Below are 23283 nucleotides of genomic sequence, written 5' to 3'. Positions count from 1 at the left end.
CCAATAACATCAGAGCAAGACATACAGAATTCATCTCCTGATAGCCCTTCGGCTATTTTAGAAATTATTGCGAAGGAGACAGAATTGGAGTTAATAGCTGAGGAAGCTGAGAACACAAGCATATCAGCAGAAGGGATCTATCACGTATCAAGAAGAGCAAAAAAAAACTATCAACGAGCATTAAAAAGAAGGCATAAGAAAAGAGCGGACGTAAATGGAACACAGCAAGAAGTAAAACAACTCCTGGTGGCTGCTAAGAAAGGCAAAATACAGAAACAATTGCCCACACCAAAGTCAGATGATCATGCTCTGAACTTAAGTCAGTTAAACGAAGAAAGCAAGATAGTATTGCAAATACATCCACAAAGGAGAAACGTGTTGTGGAGGAAAAAGAACAACCAACGGCTCACGAGGAACTCAAGATAGTACAAGCAACTCAAACAAAAATGAAGGCATACTTCACAGAAACACAAACTAAAAAAACAAGCAACACAAAAAAAACAGAAGGCAATGTGGAAAGTACAAAATCACCTCTTAAACATGGTATCATGAACAGTGAGATTGTGGAGGCAGTATCCACCATCTTGTCTAGACAAATTATGACTGCCTCTACCCTAGTACAAACATGTGCTGAAATTCACGGTAGCCAAGTGAACAACATACACTTAACACATCTGAAGCAGTGCAAAAAACCCAAAGTTCTCCAAACGTAACTAATCTTTCCCAGAGCAAGGATGTTAGCAACTTGGAAGTAAAATCTACACCTATCTAAGGCGAAAATACAAACAGCCTCTCTACATCAGTAGTCTCACAAAAAAATCACAATATAACAAAGAACTGTCAGGTACATGAAAGTAAGTCTCTGCTAAACGATATTGTGCCTGGTGTAGGAAATGTTGCCTACTCTCAACCCTTGACCATTATTGATTCAACCCTCGTGGCATTCAATAACATTCCGGAGTCTATGAGAACCACCATTGGTTGGAAAAGTGATCCAATGATCAACGGGAAGGAACGAATCAATCGCTCCTTCCTAATGAAATCTCTTTACAAAATTCCTCCACTAAGAAATCTAGTCTCCGACGACATTGAAAGCATCCGGTTATCGAACATAAATAATAACCGTATGCTCTCGATCTTGCTTTCTCCCATCATTGCAAAATTACTTTGGGAGCATAAAACTGATTTAATGCTGTTGGGCCTAGAACTATATGCATTCACTGTAGTGGAAGAGGCGATGGACTTTCAACCACCCCCTATTGAAACTTCCGGCAATAACATAAATCAAGCCACATCCAACATAGATACTTCGAAGCAAATGATGGAACATTTAGCCTCGCTCACTACAGTACTCAATGGCTTATCATGGCTGGAACCCCTGATAAAAGCAGCATCACTAACAAGTTCCTCGCAAGCACTCTCATAATTGAAAGAACTAAAAATTATCACGTGGAACTGCTGTGGTTTCAACAACCTTAGAAAATGGTTGCGACATACTCACGTTGACATGTTGCCTCATATGTTTCTGGTTCAAGAAACCATGTCCACGTTTGAATTGCACTTTGACGGTTTTACTTCCTTGGTTCACCAAGCAAACGGGGAAGGTGGTGGCAGACCGACAGGGGGATTGGCCATCTTTATCAATAATGTACTTTCCTTTAAGGTGAACCACACCTACCATTCTGATCTGTTACTCTTGGTAGATGTGACAATTGACTCATTTCACAATTTTAATGTATTCCTGATCACTTTATACTCAAATCCGTCTTGTATGTCAATTCTACAAGCATGCGAGAAATTTGAGGTAGTACTTCAGGAGGCTTATGAAAAATCTCCCCAAGCAGAAATCCTGATTGGAGGAGACTTTAACGCTACATTCTTATCCGTTTTGGAACTTAATACTAAATACAAATTGAAATTGGGCTCTAGAAGTACCTATGAAAAAGGTGAAATGTGGGTCCAACACTTTGAAAGCTATGACTTGTATCCAATTGAACCCGATGGTAGTCATGAGGCATGTACATGGAAAAGAGGGCCACATTCCTCTTGGATTGATTACTTGGTAGGCTCCAAAATGTTGTCTGGTTGGATGTCTCGCTCTAGCACGATAGATCCAAGCTAGGAGATCATTTAATGATTACCTCCCTAATGAAATGCAATATTGCTAAATACACATGCGATTCCTCGCTATCCATGATTCAGAGCAACAGAACTAGGCTATCAATTGGAACTTAAGTACTTGTAGAAAAATAACATTCCTGGTTAATCGAGATCTATGGATATGTAAAAATCAGTTACCATGGGAAATGGATTCTATTATGCAATGGAATCTAAAAATGATATCATTTCATATAAATTCCATAGCCAGTATGCAAACAGCCCCAGACCCTAACAAATACGAAAGTGCCCAAGGAGAGCCGAATATTCTGGAGCTGAAACTTAAAAAAAAACAGAGAACTACGGAAAATAAGAAAGTCCCTTCTGCTCCATGAATCGAGTTGCTTCACTATTGCTAAAAAGAAAATAATTATGCAATATAAAAACAATGTATCACGAATTCGGGCATCTATGTTACTGAAACAAAATCAAAACATGGTTACATTGCTATGTATACATAACATCAGAGATATATGGAAACAGCTTAAAGTTAGCAACAAAAAACTACACTTGGAATTTGATTCAGCAATCGATGGGGCATCTTGGACTTCCTTTTTTCTACTCAAATATAGAATTCCTTCTGAATTCTCACATTTAGTAAGTGCTCCAAAAAGTGAAAACATTCCTGACATCTGCCCTTGGGATATGCAAGATATTCTGTATGCTATAAGTAAGCTAGAAATGTCTAGATGTGCAGGACCTGATGGCCTACCACCAGGTGTGATTAAAAATGATCCGTTATTCTGGGCACAAGTTCTATTACAAAACTTTAAAATCGATATATAGAACTAAAATAATTACATTATCATGGTATACCTCGATCATTATACCAATCCATAAAAAGGGACCTATCGATAACCCTAATAACTTTAGGCCCATAGCTTTAATGGATGTCTCTGCCAAAGTATTTTCCATACTGTTGCTGCAAGAAATAGAGATGGTGATTCGCAACACTGATTGCCTTAGCATTGCCCAAGTTGGATTTCAGAAAGCAATGGGGACAACTCTAAATGCAGGCATTCTTGCGCATCTGATTGCATCCTGTAAAACATCTGACAAAAGTCCCATCTTTGTTGCTTCGCTTGACCTTAAAGCTGCATTTGATTGTGTTATTAGAGAAATCTTATGAAAAAAAATGTCAAGTGTTAACTTTCCAGATCACTTAATAACTCTAATATCCATGCTTCACCACAGAACAAATTTTAGGGTAAGAATAACTCTGGAAGGAACCCTAACAGAATGTATCCCTAGTTGGATTGGGGTGAAGCAACGTTGGAACATGGCAGCTATTCTTTTCAACTTGTATATGGCCGATTTGGAGCGAAAAAGAATCGTTTGCAGTGCGATTAGGAAACCTCAAACTATCGTGGCTAGCCTATGCAGACGATATACTTCTGTTTGACAAAACCCATTCTGGATCACAGGCAAAGCTGGAGAGCTTCCTCTTGTACTGCAATAATAATAATCTCAAAGTGAATCCCCAAAAATCCAACATCATGATTTTTTCAAATCAAAAGAAAATACGCCATTTCACGTGGAATATAGAGACAACACAAATAAAGGTAGTCCCAGAAATGCTTTACCTTGGTTTTAGGGTCTCAAATAACACATCCTTAAAAAAAGCCAAGGAACAATTGATGGGGTAAATGCGACTCCTTAAAGGGCAAATGAAAATGATATATTCTAAATTCTGTACCTTCTCCCTCATTCCTTTGTATGAATACTACAATAAGAAAATTGAAGCGATCCTATTATATGGGGTCGAATTACATCTAGAAGATCTGGGACCCCTCCTCAATTCCATACAAGGAATTCTATGGAAGAACGCCCTAGGTTTGCCGCAGAGTCTTCCAAACGCTATTCTAAGACATGAATTGGGTCTATCTTCGTTAGCTGCACGCTATCATTGGCGTCTACTATCTCTATATTTTAAAATGTTGGACCCCCCCACATAATTCGATTTATACTGAATTTGCAAAAATGCCAATTCAAGAACATCCAGCATCTGTATTGAAATTTAAGGAGAGAATAGATAAACTCCTACTGAAGATCAACCTTAGAGCTGATGAGCTAGATGCGAATACAGACAAAATGAAAAAAAATTATTCGAGAATGATTGGGTCGAATGCATAACACAAGTTCAATCGTATTCATCCTTTGCCGAATATGCAGGATTTATTCACCGGCAAAATCCCAGACTGAACTATTTATTGATGTGTCCTGACAAGATGATTAGGAGAACTTACATGTTATTTCGAATGGATTTAATTCAAACAAAAGTAAGAACAAAGCATTGGAATAAAGATCAATGAGAGTTAGGTGATCAATCTTGTAGATTCTGCAAAGGAAACTCAGAATCCTTAAAACATTTATTCTTATACTGTTCCCATTTCGAAAATACACGTGTTCTTATGCTGAAAGAATTCACAAATGCTAACACGTGCTTCGCAAGGAACTGTATATGGAAGCACTGTATGTGGGGAGCGAGTAATAGGCCATGATAGCTACGCCCCGCTTGACAAATCATATTAGAAATGAAATGGAAAAAGATTGTTATTGTGATTATGTTTAAGAATAGAAATGACTCATTCTGAAATGAAATTATGATTTTGAGGGCGGATGCTAAACAGATGTTTTTTAAAGTTTTTATATATGTAACAAAAAAAATGTCTTTTAATGAGGTTATTTGTAAAGGTGTTGTACACCAAAAACAAATATTTTTAATAAAATAAAAAAATAAAAAAATGGCCACCCCTGCCTCCTGGTTCTACTCAACCTCGCTTTCAATACAGTAGACCGCCAGGCGTTCACAGACATCCCACATCAGCGCCTGGGGAACACCGACCTTGTCCTATGCTGGTTCAAGTCCTACCTCCCCAACCACCAGCATTTTGGTCATCTGCTCCCAAGTGATCAATGTATGGAGCCGCTGTGAGCCCTCCTAGCCACACACAACATTCACACCCACCAATAAGCCAACGACACAGCTATACCTCAAGATTGACTCCATCAAGGACATCCACACGCTCAACACCTGCCTCACGCTGATCCAGTCTTGGATGTCCAGTGTATACTTGAAGCTAAACCCCTCCAAGACCGAATTCCTACTCCTCACTAACAACGCTGAACACCCAGACACACAGATCTGGCTATCAACCATGAAGCTTGAGGGGTTCACACCCGAGCTCACCTCCTGCGAAAAGTCCCTAGGATTCCACATCAACAAACACCTCTCATCCAAGACAACCATTGCGAATAAAACTGACAGCTTGCTATTAGCTCGCCCGCCTGCGGAATGTCAAGCACTTCCTCTCTCCAGACAGCTTTAGATCCACTGTTCAAGCACTAGTCATATCCCACCTGGATGGGGACAATGCCATCCTTGAAGGCCTCCCCTCCTCCTCCATTGTATCCCTGAGAAGTGTCCTACAAACGGCTGCACATCTCATCAAGGGTCTACCCAGATACGGCCACATCACCCCAGTACTGATCGACCTTCACTGGCTCCCACAGCACGCACAAATCAGCTTCAAGTCTTGCTACATCATCTATAAGGCAATCGCCTGTGAGGAATTCGACCATCCGCATGGGGAGTGTGCGCTCGCCTGGGCTTTTTTGATAAAAAAAATTAATGATGGGAGATCAACCTCCGAGAATGTGTGAGGCTATTCCACACACATTTTCCCTGCTCACCGCACATAATGCATAGCCACGTGTACTCTGGGAGGACACAGCCTATAGGAGCCGCCTCCCTTGTCATGTTCAGCTGGAATGCGACAGCCTCGGGTACATCAAAGCATCTCAAGAAATGGGGAAGGCACGCCTTGCTTCGGCCAGGGGCAGCCTAATTAAAATATCAAAATCCCCATGGATCTGCCTCCCTGTTGTCTAGTTCGGCTGGTGGCAGTGCATACTAATGAAGAATAATTAAGGAAAGCCTGCGAAGGGGCTTGGTCGCAGGACAGACAACAGGAAGGCAGGGCTAACACCTCTTTGATATGCAATGTGTCAAGTTGAAGCTAGTTCCCACCCCTCCCCTCTGTATGAAGGACAGCGAATGACATGTCTGGGCCCAATAGTACCGTAGGCAACCCCTGCAGAGCGGACCCCTTTCAGTGGGAGAAGCATGTGATTTAAGGGAGGCAGGAAGTCTGCTCTCATCACAAACTGCAAGAGAGACTTGCACTTTGATCAAGGGCCACAGAAGGCTCTGTTAACCAGAGAGACACTGATCTAAAACAGACAGGAAGATGGGTGGAATTTGGGAATATATGTTGCCACCCCTTAGCTTTTCTGGTGCAGAGCACTCTGGTTCTGACCTCGCGCATAACAGAAGATTGTTGGTGGGGACCCAGGATTGGTTCATTAAGGTAGGCTTAACCTGCACCGATCACTACGGCCCATTTGACTTTAACCCCTCACTTAGCAGATCTGAAGGCATCACCAGAAGCTGGAAAGAAGAACTCAGCGTTGGACCCAGGCTTAAGGTACAGTCTACCTTACATTTTTTTTTTTTTTTTTTTTTTTTTTTTTTTGCGTTTAATTGTTTTACAATTTTTGCAAAAACTTTCTGTTGGCTGTTGTTTTTCCGACATTTCTATTGCGAATCCTTGATTGGTGAAATTGAAGTTCTCCCTGTTTCTATATTTCTTTCTTTAAAGTCCATGTTTTTTTGTTTTTCTTTGTTTACTCTCGACTTAGTTTTTCTTCCAGTTTTAGACCTTCGAAAAATTTAGCTGTTGCTACTGTCAATGTTGTGGATTCTCCACTCATTAGCATGTTCCACCAATCTTCGTCACTGGTGGTAAGATGTTTCATTTTGTGTGGTCGTAGGTAGGTCGTTCTGAGACTATTTGTACCTGAGCAGTAAAGAAGTAGGTGTTGCACTGTTTCGATTTCTAGGGTGTCACAGTACCGACAGTTTTTATCTCGAACCTGTTTTCTGAGGTATAAGATTTCTTTCGTCTTTAGAATATTCAGACGTGCTCTCAGAAAGATTATACGCAGAGGTTTGTCTGGAAATTGTTTTAGATAATTCCTTGTCTCGTCTATCCTTTGTATGTTGATTGTGCGGTGACTCTGTGATGTGTGTTTCTCTGCTTTTTCCAAGGTCTCGATCCAATCATAGATTTTTAATTTTTTCTTGATTTTTTCTGGGGTGATCTCCCATTCCGAACATCCGATTTTCTCTGAGTGCTGTAATAAGTTTTTGTACCATTTTGTCAGCATGTTGTTTTTTTGGTTCGTCATTTCTTGGTAGATGATATCCAGAATAATAGGTCGTGGAGTTCTTAAAATTTTTCCCAGGAACAGGAGTCCGTTTCTGATTACTACTGATTCCAGTGATTGAAGACATAGTTCTCTTCGGATTACTGCTGTTGGGGTTGAATTGGGTAGTCGCAAGACTTTGCGCCAAAACGCGCCTTCAAATTTTTTCCACAGTGTAGGAGGAAGATGAGGCATTGCTTCAGCCCCATAAGTTAGTGCTGGAGTGACTTTTGCTTTGAAAAATTTTAGTACTGGGAGGATGGTGAATTTTCCAAATTTCCTTTCCAGGAGTGTTGCTTGTGCAGCCAATGTTTTCATCTTTGAGATAAGGTGTTCTTGCATCGATAGTTCTATTTGGCTGCGAGATATTTTCACTCCTAAGTATGTGAAGGTTTTCACTGTCTCCAGCTTCTCTGAGTTGGCAAACCATTGTGGTCTTTTAGTTGGCCTGGATGATTTTTCTAAGATCATGATTTTAGTTTTGGCAGTATTCAGATCCAAGTCATTCTTCTTTAGATAGCTTACAAGACTGTCTAGTTGGCGCTGCAGTCCGATCGGTGTTTGATCCAGCAGAAGGATATCGTCCGCATAGAGCAGTCTTGTCACTTTCGACTCTCCTATTTTTGGAGGGAAGGAGCGTTTGTCGATTTCTGCATCCATTATGTCAGCCATGTACGCCTTATAGAGGGCCGGAGCTAGAGGGCATCCTTGTTTGACTCCTCTTGCTGTTCGTATACTTTCTGATAGTAGGCCAGCTTCGTTCAGGCGAACTCTGATTGAGGTGTTACTGTACAGCGCTTTGATAGGGTTGAGGAGTGAAGTAGAGCACCTTTGTTTTTCCAGTTTGCACCATAGTTTTCTCCTGTTTACACGGTCGAAGGCTTGTACCAGGTCGATCGATGCTATGAAGATTGTTGGATAGCCCTCGGAGACTCTGGCCTTCAAAATACTAATCATCATAATGTTGACCGCGGTACCTAAATTTTTTTCAAAGCCTGTTTGTAGGGGATCTGCTGTGTGTGCCATTTTCTGCCAGTCTTGGAGTTTCTCTAGCATCAGGGATCCGAAGAGTTTGCCCAGCACGTCCAATAGTGCGATAGGTCTATAATTTCCTGGATCATCCTTCAGCCCCTTTTTGTAAATTGGAACAATATTAGCTGTTCGCCATGTAGCCGGAATAGATTGTGTTGTCCTACATCTTCTAAAGATTTCTGCAATTAACGGCGCCCAAGTTTCCATCTCTTGTTTGAGATGTAAGTTTGTAATTCCATCCGGACCTGGTGCACGGGAGTTATTTAATTTAGTGATTTTCTTTCGAATCTCTTCCTCCGTACATGCCACCCATTTAGTTTTTGCAGGTTTTGGTGGTCTTTTTTCCGATGGCTCAGTTTCTGCAAATAGTTTTGTGAAGTGTTTTAGCCATCTGTCTTCTGGGACGTTGTTAGTGCTTGTTTTTGTTGGACCTGATAGTAGAGTCCAGAAGTCGTTTGAATTTCTTTTGCAGACTGCTCTAAGCATAGTCTCTGCGTCTTCTTGGTACAAGAATTCTTCTGAATGTTTGAAGCCACCATTTATACTTTCTTTTTTGTTTGTTTGCAAGATCTAAGTTTAACTGTGTGGGGTATTTTTTGGCTTTCCTTAATGATTTTCGTAGCTCAGATTTCTTTGAGCGGATTTCGTCATTGTATTTATGCAGATGGTTTTTTTCTATTTTCCTTGCGTACCTAGTTTGAAGGTAAGGTATGAGCAACGGGCAGTAGTCCAGATTTTTCAATGTGTTATTGTTTTCTCCTAGCTCTTTTTGTTTGTAGGACTCTGTAATCGAGGCTATTCCCTCTTTTGTGATTCGTAGTAGGTTTCCTTGGGTATTTATGGCCATCTTGGTTGACATGCTAAGTTGCGGGGGTTTGTTGGCATACCATGTCGCTTTGAGTAAGTTATGGTCACTCCGGGTGGATTCTACTATCTCAAAGCTTTTGAATTGTTGGTATAAATCCCTGGATACAAATATGTAGTCGATGGTACTTGCGTTTCCTTCTCCCTTCCAGGTTGGAGTTCTCGGTCTAGTTATCTCCAGGGAATTTAGATTGTACAGATCTCTGGATTCCATCAGCTCCGCCCATGCAAGGCCTCTTGCTGTTGATTTTGAGCAGGTGTTTATTTTATTTCCTAAAGTTTTCACATCTTCTACCATTGGGCAAGTCGAGTTTAGGTCTCCACATATTAAAATGTGGTCCACATTGAATGTTGTTGTAGCCAAGGTTAATATTTTTTCTATCTCTTTTAAAAAAGTGATTATATTAGTTTTGGCCGGGTTCCAATAGATGTTCAGCAGCAGGATAAGATCTTTATTCTTTTTTCTCGTTGCGGTTTCTTCTTTTGCCCATTCTAGGACAATCGCTTGGATTAGTGTATCTGATACCAGGTTATGGACTATTAGAAGTGATCCGCCCGTACGGACGGCTGTTAAAAGGCCCGAAGTTGGGCGACCTTTTTCACCTTTCTGGGCAGGAGACAGTTGGATCTCGTAACCATCCATGCTGGGTGGCAACTGCAGCCAGGTTTCTTGTAGGCTTAGTAGGTCAAATCCGCCTAAGTTTATCTCACCGGGTTCTGTCAGATGGATGTGGCCTCTAGTGTTCCATGATCCGATAGTGATTGTTTGCTCTTTGTTGTACAGAGCATTTGCCATCTTTGTTTGATCCCTTTCTTTACCCGAAGGGAAGCTCTTTGACTGCTATTTTCCAGTATAGCGTGTTAATGCCTGAGGGAGCCATGTCCATATTTTTGAACTTTTTTTCGCTAGATCTAGTCGTTTCTGGGTTGAGGTTGTTTCTCTCATAGTGATTTTTTCTGTTCCTGTACCCTCCTGCGGCCTGATTGGGCCGTTTATTTTTCTGGATTTGGTTTTTTCTGTATCCTCGTCATCGTCTTTGCGGTATCTTTTAATGTGATGATCTTCTCTTGAGATTTCTTTTCTTGTTTCTTTTGTAATTTCTGCCGAACTTGAACCCTTAAGTTTGCTAGTTGTTTCTCTCTCTACTTTTTTCGTATGTTCATGATTCCTCGGGCTTGCGGGATATTTTCTTTTTTCTTTCAGATTATCTTTTCTGTTCGAAGTATTCTTTATCCAGTCATTGGTTTTACTTGTTTTATCTTCATAGCTGTCCTTTTGTTTTGTTTCGTTCGTTTTTTGGATCTTTTGTCCTCTCTCTTCTGGTGTCGTTTCTCGCAAGAGGTAACCCCGATTCAAAAATTCTTTTGTCATCTGAAGCAAGAGTTTTTTTACAGTTTGGGACGTGATGTGTAGGAAAATGCTGTCTGTCCGTCCCTTATGCGCAAATTCTACTATGTTTATGTCTATGCTTTTGATTTGATCTCCATTTGTGAATTTGTCCAGGAGCTTCAGCATGGTTCTTCTATTCAGGATGGTTTTCTCTTCTGAGGTGGATCTTTTTTCAAGTTTTAATGTTCGGGTCAAGTTACTTTTGCGAGTAAATATCGCCGAATTTCTAGTTCGGTTTTGCTGAAAAGACTGGTCTAAGGGTCTTTGATTAGACCTGTTTCTCTTATCTGAAGATTTATCTCTTCTTCTATTGTCGAACGTCTCGGTAGCTTGGCTTCTTCGTGTTCTTATCTCGCTTGCCTTGTCCTTCTGTCCTATGGGGGTCAAGTAAGTTTGTTGATATCGTCTATCACCTCTCTTTTCTTTTTCTTCTTGTCTCTCATTTTCGAACAATCTTTTGCTAGACTTTGGGTAAGCTTCCTCGTTAGATCTTTGTCTGTACTCATGTTTGTTAAGCTTTCTTTTTGATAGACGGAACAGCGTTTTTCTTTCTGGGGAGATCCGATCTTTTTTATGTTCTGAATCCTCTAGCTTTTCTCTTTTTTGTTCAGCATTTCTCATTTGTTTTTTATATTGGTTTTCCCTTCGGTTTTCTGCTGGTAGTTCATTTTCCGCAAATGATACCTTCCTTTTTTTTGTCATGGAGGGAGGTATTTCAGACTCAGAAGTTTCGATTGAGTAAGTGCTGATGTTAGATATGTCGATCGTGCTCTCATCTGGCTCCTGATTAAGATCTCCTTTTTGATTTATCTGAGTGTTGCTGTTTTCTTTCATGGATAATTTTTTGTCTGTGACTGTTATCCATTTTGTCATTAGTTCGTTTGTTTTAGTTGTTTTTTCCACTTTCCTCTGGGCCTGTTGTATGTTGGCGTTTTCCAGTTCTTGTGGAGTTTTAGAATGATCGGCTTTCCTTTCACTTTTTGTTAGTTGCTCGGTTACATTCAGCTGATCTCTCGGGTTCGTATGTTTTTTAATACTAGTTTGTTCTCGTGTGTCTCTCTTGGGTTTATCTTTGTTGCACTTTTGTGCTGATCTCTCAGCATGCTTTTCTAGTGCTTCTGGTGGCTCTTTTCCGTTAGGGATCTCACTTGTTTTCATCAGTATAGTTTGAGTGCTGTTATTCACTGATTTTTTCTTGAATTGAAACACGTCGTTCTTTCCTTGATCTGTTTTATCCGTTTGTGTTCCTTGATTTCTTGTGCTAGCCTTCCACGCTTCGAGAGCCAGAATGTATCCTTCTAAGTGGGTCAGCTTTGAGTTTACAGATGCTAATATAGAGGTGTGGTCCTTTAACGTATCGTTGATGGTCTCGTATAATTTACCGAATGGTGTTAGACCAACTGTTACTGCAGACATCACTAGTTGTAGGTCCGGCTTTTTTCCAGGTGAGTTTTTTTCTTTTATTTTTGTGGTTTCTTGTCCTGGTTTAGTTTTGTTTGGGGTCGAATAGAGTGGGCGCAGAGCCTCCACCAAGGAATCTTCTTTTCTTTGCTGGCAAGTAGGTTTCAAATCTGGATTCGATTCTCTGCGCCTAACCATGTTTTTATAGTTTAGTATGGCCTCTGTCAGCTGTATTTCTTCTTGACTTCTTTCACGAATGGTGTTTGGTTTCTGTATATTCTCATGGTTTTTTTTTGCCTCCGTTGTTGTCGTTTCTTGATTTGGTTTTCTAATTTCTTCAGTTGCAGGTTTTTCACTTAGCGTAGTTTTTTCCTTTGAAGATTCTTCTGTCAATGTGACTATTTTTTTGTTATTCATACATTGATTGTTTAGGTTATATCTCGTTTTCTGATTGTTCTCATTTTCTTTAGATGACACTTTGGGTTCCAAAATACTTCTTGTTCCTTATTTTGAGTCATTTTCTTTGCACTTGTCCAAGTTTCAGTGTCTAATTTTGATTTTTCTGGTTTATCTTGAGGGGTCTCAATTTGGCCGAAGTGCCATCGTAATTGAGGTGTCGGGGTTTCTATTGCCAGGGAATGCGTTGCTGGTATTTGTTTGAGTGGAATTCTTTGAGGGGATGGAGGGATTCCCTCTAGTATTTCCATATCAGAAAGTTCAAACCGATTCGTAGTTTTCCCTAACTTCTCAAAGAATCTTCCAATCGGGTTGTTTGTCTGGGGCGTCATTTTACCTTGTTTTTTTTTATGTGGTTTCAGCACGGATTTGAAAATTGGAGTTGATGAAAAAGTAGCGTCAGAGATACTGACTTCTGTTTTTTTTTAATTTCTATTATTTTCAAGATCTTTGGTTTTTAGTTCCTGAGTATTTTCTTTGCCCGTGTTGTCGTTCTGGTCGACACGTGAGAGGTTCAAATCCTTTTGGGACGGGATTTTATTACTTGGGTCTATGGCTGGGTATGTTTGAAGTTTGACCCAGTTGTGTTCTCTCAAGATGTTAGTGTCGTCAGTTTCTTGACCATCTTGATCTGTCAAGTAGGATATAGTTCCGTTCATTGAACAGTTTTCTCTCCAGTTGGTTATATTCAGTTCAGGGCTTGATAGATCTGCCCTGGCTGTTACTGGATGTATCTCTGTTTGAGTCAACATTTCAAGAATAGGGGGATACGTATTGCTCTCTTTTTGATTCTTGAAAGAGGTATGGTCTGGTAAGTTTTTTAAACTTTTTTCTGTGAGGAAAGTCTGTTGTAGTGGTTTAGCTGTATTGAAAGTATTAAGTTTCGGGTCGACCGAGGTCCGGCTGTATTTTTCGCCAGTCTCTGTCTTATGGATCTTTACGGTAGTGGATACAGAGTTCGTTGTCTGTGGAACTCTGACGGGCCCGACCGATGTTTCCTCTTTTTCCACCTCCGTCTTGCCTCGTCGTGCCTCTTCTTGGTCCACAGATGGTCGCGAGCCCGGGAACTGTGCAGGTTTTTTATCTTGTGTAGAACTTCTTTCACTACCCGACGTCTCCCCTGGTTTTATATTCGAGCAACCTTTTCCTTCCCCTCCACCGGCTACCGCCAGCAAGGCGGTGCTGCAACCAGATGTGCTCCCTTCTCGGACCAGAGGGATCGTCAGCACCCGGCGTGTCCGATGAGCATGCGTCGTCACAAATAGGTAGGTTGTATCTGTGTGGGGATCGAAGAGGGGGTATTGGGGGTGACAGTATTGCTATGGGGTGTGTGATGGTCATTTCAGGCAGGTTTTTTATTGTTAAGAGGCCACTTCGTAGTATACGACCTGGTTCGTCGATGATGTTAAATAGGGGTTCTCCTGGGAGCGGGCAGCTGTCTTTGACACTCTGGGTAGCCGTCACTACCTTCTTCATGTTAGTTTGTGGTATTTTGGGTTTTTCTTTTATTTGGTTGTGCTGATTTTAATTTATGGGTGGATGAGTACAGGGTCGATTTGCCAGACCACACTCCTTGTATGATGTTATACAGCTGAAACACTGGAAGATATTTGAGTCATAATTTCTCAGCACTTACCCACGAACCGCCGGGACCAGCCGAACAGCAGAAACAGTCGCGCCCTTTACTCCTGAGCGGGCTTCACGCCGCAAGGGTCGCGCTTTTATGCAGGAGGACTTCCTGGAGGTGTGGCCCAAGTAGTCACGTGACCGATGTCACGTGGGGATTCACAACGATGAGCCGCTCGCTTCAACTGCTGCCAGCCCCTGCTGACAGACTCACGCGAGTCGGAGCGGCTTCCTCCTGATGAGATAGTAAGTTCAGGGTATCAAAATGCGGCAATGAGTGAATGACAGGGTCCCAGCCGAACAGCAGAAACAGTCGCGCCCTTTACTCCTGAGCGGGCTTCCGCCAGTGAAGGAAGGCCAAGATTTCCAAGAGGCATATCCCTCCCCTAAACATCTCTGAGGGAACAAAGGCAGATACCAGACTCAGAGGACCCGTCCAGCAGCTCTAGAACCGGTATCCAGCCAGCACATGGCTTGCCCTGCTAGGATCTGCCAGCAAGCTTCCTAGGTGGGAAGTGCCAGAGAGTCTCTGAACAAAGGACAAGGCCTTTGCCTGCATACACTCTCTACCACTTTGGAATATCTGCCTTGAAAGGACGCCATCAGCCCTGCGAAGAAGCTAGGAGGATTGCCACACATGCATCCACCAGCGTTCATCTTTTAAAGGACTTTTTCGAGGCAGGTGAGCCCTCAAACTGCGACCAGCTGCGCCACTCACTATCACGCTGCAGTCACTCAAGCCGTTCAAGACGCCTCGAACGGTGTTCCAGATCCGCCAACCAGCACAGAGACAACAGTTCTTGACCCCAAGCCACTGTGTAGGCCAGCTTGCTGCCATCCGCCCAGCCTTGCTTGCCGAACTGCCTGCCGCCCGATACCTGTAGCTGTCTCCCGTCTTGAACTCTGTCGCAGGAGCTGCAAATCGCCCTGGAACCGACTTGATGGTGTCGAGCATCAAGATCATCTCAAGCACTGGGTTCATTGTGGTTCTGTCCCCCTGGTCCTTCTGCAAAGGCCCTTAGTGACATTTACAACCCCTTTCTCCATTGGTTTGAAACCAAATAACCTTGAACAGTAAGACTGAACGCTTTACCGACTACCCTCCTGTCAGTATCCAGAGTGCATCTTTTTCCTTTGTGAAACTGTCTGTTGGTTGTATTTTGTAGTGTGCTAGAACTGTCCGTTGTAATAATAATAAAGTAGATATTTGTATACAACCCTGACGTGACAGTCCCTTTTATCATTGGGTAATTGTATTTTCGCTGTGTTGCAACTAACCAACGATCCATGACCATTCAGAGATAAGTCTGCCGTTCCTTCAACGTTACCAAAATTGGACAAGCAGGTTTATAATTGACTTTCTGTTCCAATCTGTTTGGATCCCTTCTGGTGTACTAGAGGCGTGGGGGCTGATAGATGGTTTAGATACTGATATACATCCCTGGACCACTGGCGCCCCGGAGATTGATTCGTCACATCGCCGTAAGGTCACCCAGCTATCTCGCAAAGAAACTCAGCATCTCAAGTGGACAGCGTATCACCAGAAGCCAGGACGTGCGCAGGCTTGTAATGCACTGCGGCAAAAAGGAAAGAACCAGAAAACAAGCCCCAAGACTATGGAAGCTCCTCTCCGTTAGTATCAGACTTGCAACCATGCTCCTAATATTCAGAAAAAAACTCAAGACCCACCTCTTCAAGGAGCCTCTCCTACTCAACACCTAGGCCAGCACTTCACCCCCCGCTTCACCGGCCATGCTTGATGATGTCTGCCCCTCTCCTCCTCTCCACCCTGTACAGCTGTACCCCTCTGCTGTGTCTCCCTGTATATCTGTTCTGCTGTTACCTCCGAAAAGTGCACTGTTATGCATCTGTACTGTTGTGCTAGGTCTGCGCTCAATAAATACCATTAAAATAATAGTAATGATTCTGGTCTAGTTAAGCAGAGTGATTGCTCAGTCAGAATTACCTGCGTGCTTGCGGGTTTTGGTTTCCTCTAGTCCAGGGGTCTGCGACATGCAGCTCTCCATTCGTTTCAAACTACCACTCCCATGATCCCCATGATCACCTTTGTGCTGGTGGGGGCTGGTGAGATATGTACTAAAAAACATTTGGAGAGACAAAGTTTGCAGACCCTTGCTCTAGTGGGTTCACTCGAGTCAGAAACCGTTAAGCTTGGAGAGAGCAGATTCTGGTTTTGTAAAACAGGCAAACTCCTCAATCCAAATCTCCTTTTTTTCGGCTGTACTCTGGCACAATCTGACCAATTTGAATTCGCTTGAATGCACAAAATGTCTGTTTGTATTTCACCATGAACTTCTCCTACGGCCTTGTCACACACCAGAAGGGCTATCAGAAGAACACCCTCCTCCCTGAAGATCCTGCAGTTCCCAATCTTTCTTAACAATAATAGCTTTCATGCTTAGAAGCCATGGGTATGCTTTCAGTAACGAGTGATTTAGCCTAGAGACCAACATGTGCCAATTTAGTGAAGTACAAGTCAAAGATCTCTGAAAAACTATTGCAGGATATCTGAGGCATCAGCGCAATTTTTTTGGGGTGGGGGGAGATTGCGTTCCACCAATGATTTCATATGCGAGACACATCATCAGCTGGAACTAGGTGCGTGTGGTCCACCATGAAAAGTACTTAAGCAGAACATGTTGTGTAGAACCTCAGAAAAATCTCTGAAGTTGCAAGGGACATTATAGTGTAACCTCCTGATCTAGGGCCAACACGAAAAACGGAGCGTTTGCTTTCTATATCAACGCAACACATGCTGTTTTACACAGTGGCGAACTCCATTTTCTGCGGAGCTGCCATGATTGGTTTAATTTAAAACTATCCCACATGAACTCCTCACATTTTCTATTCTTTTTGGGCTCCCAAAAACAGTGAACGGGGAGGGAAATTGTACAATGTAACAACGGTTTCAGGAAGATGCTCTTTTTAACTATCTAGAAAGTCTTAATGTGGTACTACTCCAGGAAAGCCACGAGTAAGGGTTTGCATGGGGTCCTAAAGGAGGGCTGGCATTGGGATTGAAGCGTCCGTTGGGGATTGTGGAAATACCTGTACCAACCCCTAACATTCTTACGGCTACGGTGATCTTCATGCAGAGCATAGACAGCTCTGACATACGGGGAGGTGTTGTGGGTAAATGTTTATGTACCTCTCTATGTAAAGGAAGTTTCAGTCACTATTCGTGAAATGGAGGCTTTCTTGGGTGGGTTGGATCAGATGGGAGCGATAATATGTGGAGATTTCAACACCAGGATTCCCCTGCCATTAAGAGAGGTTATAGATGACACAGACCTAATTATTCCATTGGGATGGGTGGGAAGCCCTGACGGGGCCACTCAATGGGGGATGGGTTGGGCCTGTCTATTATCCTTTGTGTTTAGCGCCATCAATGGTGCGTATCCATCCGACGACCCACCCAATTTCACCAGGGTGGGTAAAGGGGGTAGCAGTACCTTGGATTGCGTGTTTTTGCCAACCTCCCTGTTATTGTGGAGGATATGTGTGTTTATCAGTGTGCAAAGAGCGATCACTCCCCAAATCTGGCACACTTAAGGCTGCAGGCAGTGTTCATAGATAAGAGTCTGTGCGACTCAGCGTTGATCCTGGACTAGGCCGCATAATATGGAGCGACTCCAACTTGGATCGCGCAGTGAGGCTAGCAAGCCTGATCCTGGACATGTCCCACGCAAAGGCCGTAAGACCTGGGGGGCTAAATCCGGGACAGGTTATATCCCAGTTTGAGGCTAACGTGCATGAGATACATAGTTGTGCCGTGAGGCCGGTTAATGCCGTGGGGTTCAGCGTCAACAACGTCATCATTACGACTACATAATTACGGATGGTAAGTGAAAATTATGGGGTGGGGGGGCTACGTATGTGAACAGCAACTGAACATGTGCCACTAGTTCATAGTGAGAAGGTCAGAAAGGCCAAGACAACTTATTGCAAATTGCTAAAGCGACAAATACAGCAAGGAATGTCACAAATGGAAGGAGCTGGTGTAACGACACAGAATAAAGGTAGCACTGCCTTCTGGGAAATTGTCAATTGCTGGGCTCCAATATTAGAGATGTAAATGGAGCCACTGAGGCAGAATGGGTAAAACATATTGCACTGACCTTGGGGTGGGGGGGGAATGTCTCGACTCATATTAGTGTAACAACAGCCAAACTATGTTACAGCTATTAAAAGCAGTTAGTTGTACTTCCATGCAGGAAGGGCAGTTTCCAGAGAGAGGATCAATAGTCCCATTAGGGAGGAGACTTGGTCTCCTGCTCCGGTCTACTCAGTGGAGGGCTTATGCACCAGTGTTATGGATGTTCACAGGCCAGTGGGGAGGAATCCTGAGCCACAGACTGATAAGTTTCGAGGGATCATCCGTGGTCGAGTCAGGGGCATCACTGCCAGTACTGTGCGTAGCAGTCCAAGTCATTTCTCTTGTGCGCCCTCAGCCCTGGTGAAGCTCTTGTGCTCAAAAAGCACTACTGACCAGAAACAAATGGTTTTTCCAAGGTGAATAGGTCTTTATATAGAGAAAAGTCACAAATATTAAAGGATAAATCACTCACCGGCATAAAAACATCTCCGCCCTCTGCAACTCACCCAGAACAGGACTGTGAGATTTGTCCTTGGCCTCAAGCCCTGTGATCTTATCTCTCCAGCTCTGAAATCTCTTCATTGGCTTCCAGTGGCTGCAAGGATTAAATTCAAGACCCTTTGCATTGTCCACAAGGCTTTCTGGGGCCTTGCTCCAAAATAACTTCAACTCTCCCTCCGTAAATACCTTCCCACTTGAGCTCTTCACTCTTCTGCCTCCAACTCCCGCAGGGTTAGTCGCTTCTCCAAGCAACAAGTCGGGGGTAGATCTCTTTCCTAGGTTGGGTCCTCCCTCTGGAACAGCCTCCCCGTCTTTCTGAAACTTGAGGAGAACCATCTCCGGTTCCGGGAGCATCTCAAGACCTTCCTCTTTGCTTCTGCCTTCACTCTTCCTCTCCCCTGCTGATCTGTCTGCTTCGGCACTGTGCACCTGGTTACCCTCTGATTTTGGACCCAGGTCCCTGCCCACCCAGCCACACACTTGCACTGCCTCCTGGCAACCCTTGCACTTGGGTCTGTATCTGTAACCCTACAGTCCGCATACCTGCACTTATCAGACACCCCTTGTCTGCGCCTCAAAGCTTGCACTTGCCACCTTGCTGGTTGCACTACCAGTTTTTTGCCCTTGCTCAGCACTTCCCACTTCTCCCCTCTCCTTTGCACTTTCCCCCTTCCCTCTCCCCTGCACTTGCGCGTTCTCAATGTTACTGTGTCAGTCTAGAAATACACAAACCTCTACTTTGAGACCGCAAACGCATTTTGGTGGCCGTGGGCCAACCGTCTCATGCACGATATGACAAAATATAGGTTTTCGAGTTTGCCGATGAACGGCCATTTTGATGTAACAAGAATCGCCATTTTGTTTTCTAACCATTGCTCATTGCTTTCTGTTCCTATTGCTTCGCAGTATATTTTCCGCTTACACTGCTCGAGTGTGAAACATTGTTGTCTGTATGTGAAAAGGACAAGGCCGCAGGGCCATGAGGATAACAAGAGTTCGCTGAAACACAAACGTAGGCAGCGCCAGGAAGAATGCCCGGCTCCCTCCCGAATGTAGCCTGAAGCAGAGCTGCAGGGCATCTAATCATTGCACAGCTGCCAGCCAGTCTCGTTATATGGTAGAATATGATAGAATAATACCGCTAAAGGCTTGAATTATGCTTTTCTTACGCCCCCCCCTTTGCTGAGCCCGCTAGAGCATGTCGGCTCCCAGGACGCGAATAGCACCGGATAGATAGCAAGGTCCGGAATGCAACTCCCCCCGTATGTACTTTGCTTCCAAGAACAGAAGCGCTGTGTTCTATTCAACAACTGAAAGATGCCTTTGCACTCACAAATTGCAAATTGTTACTAGAATAGATGTTTGAAGGTGTCATAGTGGTCGGAGATGTCCATCATCACACCAAGTTCAAAGAAACCCAATAAAGGGGGGGGGGGGGTTAAACATGTCATAGCTGATTGTTTGATATGCATTTTGTATATATGTAACTGATGTACGTAATTCACTCTCTTGTGTACCTCGAGGTCTAGAGATACACGTCGCGGGGCGTGAGACCGAGTTGGCCAACTGAGACTTTTGCTTTGCAATAAACCCTAGCTTTGGGAACACAACCTCGTGTCTGGCGTATCTATCGTGTGTGGTGACTCGCCTTGTTTCCATAGACGTCAGGGTCCCCTAGGGGCCCCTTTCAACTGGGCCTAGTAAGATTTTTTTTTGTCCTCCCTACTTGTTCCCCTCCCGAGCCTTTCTTGTCGCGCTCTGAAACAATTGTGTATGAGCGCAATACGAATAAAATATATCATATCATAAAGATCTGGTGGGGGGGCAAATATCATTCACAAGAGCGGAATTTAATTGAACATAGTCATTTCACAACACTCCATTATCAGGGTACTATAGATAGATTGTGAAAGCCGATGGTTTCAAGATGTTGTTTGGGCATGGGATAGGCACTGCCATAATGGCATGACTTGGCCGTAAACTGGAAATGGATGATAGTATCTGGGCCTAATCGGTCACTACCTGGCAAATACCTGTGTAATATCTATACACAAGTCAAAACTTTTGGCTTTGTCAATGCTTGTTCTTAACATAACTTAAGTGAAAGAACAGATTCATGGAGAAATGAATCAATTGGCTGAAGGCATGGTTTATTATACAAGTAGCACATTTACAGCTGACACTGACTCGGAGAGGACTGTTTTGAAATAACCTTGGCAGGCCCTACACAACTAGTTTTACGTTCCTGCATGGTCGAGGTAGCTCAAAGAGCTCCCAGGAGGATTGTTTATGGGCAGGGAGTGGCTGGTAGTGGGTGGGGATGGCATGGGCAGTCAAAGGGTGGGTAAAAAACCAAACAAGCTGTTTATCCATCTGCACATCCCCATCTCCCTATCACCTGTACTCTAACTGTAGTCCACCTCACCTCTGCGTATAGGTAGTGCTGAAGCCCCAAGCTTGTACCCGCACTAGGGAAACGTTGCCAAAAGAGAGATCCAAATGATAGTGTGTGCAGGATTATTCTTCTCTACATTCTGGTGAGTGTCATGACAAATTAAATCACAGTACTTGATTAGTTAATTCCTTAAAGTTTTTCCAAAATACAGTTTCTATTCTATCAAGTCTCCTCCTTCAATGTTTTTCGATAGTTCTTAAAAATGATTGCTAAACTGCAGACACCTGCTTCTCTTGTCCTGTCAAACTCCTAGAAACATACAGATGGACCCATCCCAACGTGTGGGAACCAACCATCTGCTAGATCAGGCACAGGTCTGTTTGCGACCTCCTACGAGAGGAACTGAAACAGCATTACTCGTCAACTGGGATGACCTAAAAATGAACTCTGACTCGAACACCACCCCCCCACTCATTGCATTAGACCTTTCATCAGCTTCTGACAGTCAACCACATCGAAAGACTAGAAGAGACGGGCTCAGCAACATTGCCCTCAAATAGATTACATTTTTCCCCACCAGGCTGCCACCTTTAAGCTCAACCTGAAGCATAGTCACATGTGGTGTTCCACAAAGCTCATCCTTCTGACCACAACTCTTCCATAGTGACAAGGCTGCCCTCGTGAAACAAACAACACAGACCTACATGTGACAACTACGCAGATGACACTCAAATCCTCTACAAAAATGACCGCCAGAAAGGACAGAAACCAAACCCTTGTCAATGGCCTCTATCAATTCAGTGCATGGATGAGAAACCACCTTAAACTCAACCCGGATGCAGAAATCATGATCGCGCTCAATAACCGGTCTATTCAACCGCACATACAATGGCCGACAGAAATGTGATGGCCTTTAATCTTGGGGCTAAAACTACCCCACAGCACATCATTAAAAATAAATAGTGAAGTAAAAAAATAAAATAATAATAAAGTCATCACAATGATCACACTATATGGAAAGCAAGCATGCACGAAACATGTGTCGTAATTTGGACATCCTTTCCAATAACTGGATAGAACGTCAGAGAATGGGGATGTTTGAATACCTTTATTGAAACAAAAATCTGTTCATTGCAGTTCCTTGTTGCACATGTGGGTGCAATAGAAAACCTACAATCTCTTCTATTTGGCCTGGGTCACACGCTGTGGGACCCAGTAGCTACAAAACAGCACCTGAACAGATATGTGGTGCGGGAGAAGGAGTGAGGCTTACAGCGGGGAAAGATGTGGCGGGAATGTCACGGCGCACACTACTATCATAGCGCTACAGATCTGAGGGGTACATGCTTCCTTTACTCCCTAAAAAGAGGCAGCCCTCTCCAAAAATGTGCATGGGAGCAGAGCGAAGAGCAGAGTAGTCTGCACCCTGTTTCCAGCCACTCAGCTTGAGATATGTTCTAACCAGTGGTGTTAGCAGAGCAGTGCTGCAGGATACGGCTACACTCCCCCACTCGAAATTACTACTGCCCGATCTGAAAAGGAACTTTAAGGTCAAAATGCATCTTTTAAACTGAAAGAATAACTAGCTGCAACGAAATATGGAATGCAAAAAGAAATGAGTTTAAGAATTAAAATAAATTCGTACTCATCTAAAGAATATTCCCACTGCGAAGGCAAATGACTATTCTAAGAAAATCGTTTAAAAGACGCAAACAAAAAATAATAATAATAATAAACACACAAATACAGAGAAAGGAACTTTCCGCAGATATGAAACAATATAATGTTACCGTGGCTTCACTTGGCACAGTACTGCCGTATTCTAATCGGGTCACCTAGCCATCGTACTGCCTTCTTGGGGGTGCTTCGCAAGCCAACCCGTGAACCCGGCGCCCCCCAAAGCGTGCTTTGTTGAAATATCTTGCCATACAAATGAATCAATACTCTTGAGCCACACTCTTGCCACCAGGTGGAAGGGCGGGGGTGGGTAGACACGCGCATCTCTTTGGAAATCTATTTCCCAAGAGTCTGCTTTCCAATAAGTGATGGACAAAAAAAGAAACTTCCCACGCACTC

At 43.3% G+C, this 23283-nt stretch overlaps 1 protein-coding gene across 2 annotated transcripts in view; it reads right to left on the bottom strand.

Annotated features, from left to right (window-relative positions):
* OSGIN2 (oxidative stress induced growth inhibitor family member 2) overlaps positions 1-23283 on the bottom strand; it is a 265522-nt gene that overhangs the window by 240948 nt on the left and 1291 nt on the right. The window lies entirely within an intron of this gene.

The sequence above is a fragment of the Ambystoma mexicanum genome, chromosome 5q (genome assembly GCF_040938575.1).
Source record: "Ambystoma mexicanum isolate Mex_15411 chromosome 5q, UKY_AmexF1_1, whole genome shotgun sequence".
Lineage (NCBI taxonomy): Eukaryota > Metazoa > Chordata > Amphibia > Caudata > Ambystomatidae > Ambystoma > Ambystoma mexicanum.
Note: the sequence above shows the minus strand (reverse complement) of the source record. Positions and strands in the feature narration are given on the sequence as shown.